Consider the following 2,583-nt stretch of genomic DNA (forward strand, 5'->3'; position numbering starts at 1 on the left):
AGCACCTGGTAATTCTTAAAAGAGTTCACTGAGTTGTCTGAGGTTTCACACAGGGAAAAAAAAGGTACTCAAGCTACTCTTTATGTGAGGATATATATAAGAAATCACATTTTCACACATTTACTATATATATATATATATATATATATATATATATATATATATATATATATATATATATATAGTAAGTAAATGTGTGAAAATTGGTTTCTTCATATAGGCTCAATTTAAAGGAAACTGCTACTAGATTTGAGCACATGCTCATATGCATCATAGTGAAACCACAAAAAATGGATCTGAAAGTCAAACAGAGAAGAATGACAACTGTAAGAGAAACTGATTACGCCAGCAAGAGTAGACATTCTGAGTAATCAATCTTAGCTGTTATACTGTTATACAGTAGATGGCAGCAGTGGTCTGATCCATTTGGAGCCTCCGTGGTTGCAGGGGTATAGAGCAGGTGAATGCTGAACCAATTCCAAAACATGATGACTATTTTACCAGCACTGTACTGCATGTGAAAGTGGCCTGAGCACAACAAACATGTGGCTCAGGTCTATGGACATCTGGCATTATGCTTAAATGTGCAGTAGATGGAAGTCCTAATGAGAATAGCCTTGGTTTAGTGTGAAAAATATTCAAAAACAGCACAGATATGTAAAACAATTTGATGTTATATGAATTGTTGAAGTGCAAATATTACTTTGAACTAAATTCACAACTAGATTAAATATGCATTTTATTAACTGCTTCCTCAGAAAGGAAATAAATGTTATATATTTTGAAAATAAATCTAATTATCTTATGATAAATCGAATCATTGCCTTAGCCTTGGAGTCAGTTTACAAGCAAAATATTTTTGTCAAATAAGGCATTCACATTCATTATTGGCAGGAACGACTGTTTATAGCTGCTATAACGTAAGTGATAACAGGAACTAACATTCCTGTAACTATAAACATATAAACATATTATGTGTCATTCTTTTAAAATTAAAAATTTGTAATTGTTTGCAAATTGCTGTCGTATAAGAGGAATAAAACATGGATATGCTGTTTTTGAAAAAGAATCAATTTTGGGGTCGTAACAGTAACTGTATCACACCATCACCACCACATCATTGATTATTTACCTATAACAGCATGCTCGCAAATGTTTTATTCATTACATACAGTGTATCAATGTTTTATTCATTATATGCAGTATATCAAATGTAGTACCTTAGTAGTAGATTCAGATTGCCACCAGTGCAGCATTTTCTTTTAAATAGCAGAACCTCAAGCTAGTCCCATGGGGGTGCTTAACCTCTAGTTGGAAAACCGTTGCTCTGTGTAGCATACTCAAACCAAGAGCTGTGTCATTTTGTTAAGTGTGTTCTTAGAAACAAAGAAAGTGAAAGTATAGTGTAGTACTTTGAATATAATTATAATGAATTTAATAGACACTTAATCCGAAGTGATTCACCAGTGAGACAGGATACAAGACAAGGATACAGCTGAACATTTACATACACAAAATTGGAATTTTTTCATCTCCCACATTTTGAGTACAAAGAGGTCCATTGTACTTTAAGAGCACCATAAGATGGAACCTCATTGCTTTAAGTAATGGACCTTACTAGGACTTTGAATGACACTTTCTATTAGATTCCCGTTCCAGCTGCTTGAACATGCAACAGAAGTAAGCTGGAGTTCATGTTCTACCAGGAGTGGGGTTTGAACCCACGAGGACATTTGTCCATTGGATCTTAAGTCCAACGCCTTAACCACTCGGCCATCCTGGTGTGCTTCTAGAATAGCATTACTCATAGGAGGCTTTCTGCAGACTGAGTCCTACCTTTCAAGCATTCATTGTCAGTAACTACTGAATCCTGGTCAGGATCACTAATGCTTTACAGTAGCACTACGTTAGGAAATTCTCTGAAGGCTTCCTTCAAGGAACGGTTTCCATGTAAGGTTTCCTTTAAGAATTTTCTGATTAATTTCAGAAACATCAGAATCCAGCTGAAGCTCTTATCAGGAGTGAAGTTCAAACCCAAAAGGGCATTCATCCATTCAATCCTAAGCCCAACACCTTAACCACTGGGACATCCAAGTGCACAGGGACAGCTAAACTCCTGCGACTTAATCTTATCTGTTCAGCCATTCTTACAATGTAATGTATCCAAGTTTCAAGTTTCTGACTTATGACAAATTAAACATCAGTGGGGTCTTTAATTAGAAATTCCACACAAACATATGTCATATTAAGAAAAATCATTTTGTCTACAATCAACAAAGGATAAAATACATCTAATCATGTCAGTAATACAAAATCTGTTGCCTAACTATTCTTGTATTTATTACATTATTATTACTATTATATTATACATGTACTTTATTACATAGCCCTGCAGTCGTTCTTGTCTTTTACATAAGTTTCATGTGTATCATCTGTAAATGTGCATGCAAAAATATTTTCAGTGTGAATCTGGTTAGATAGACTTCAATTGTTTCAGGATAAAAATATGCTTGAATAACAACAGGTCTTAGCTGTTAATTTTTTTTTTTTTTTTTTTTTTTTTTTTTTTTTTGCTTCTACCCA

General features: G+C 34.1%; 1 non-coding gene across 1 annotated transcript; it reads right to left on the reverse strand.

Annotated features, from left to right (window-relative positions):
- Positions 1-1,700: 1,700 nt before the first annotated feature.
- Positions 1,701-1,783, reverse strand: trnal-uaa (transfer RNA leucine (anticodon UAA)). The gene has a single exon. It is a non-coding gene; the product is annotated as a tRNA-Leu (tRNA).
- Between the last annotated feature and the right edge of the window lie 800 nt (positions 1,784-2,583).

Source organism: Pangasianodon hypophthalmus, chromosome 21 (genome assembly GCF_027358585.1).
Source record: "Pangasianodon hypophthalmus isolate fPanHyp1 chromosome 21, fPanHyp1.pri, whole genome shotgun sequence".
Lineage (NCBI taxonomy): Eukaryota > Metazoa > Chordata > Actinopteri > Siluriformes > Pangasiidae > Pangasianodon > Pangasianodon hypophthalmus.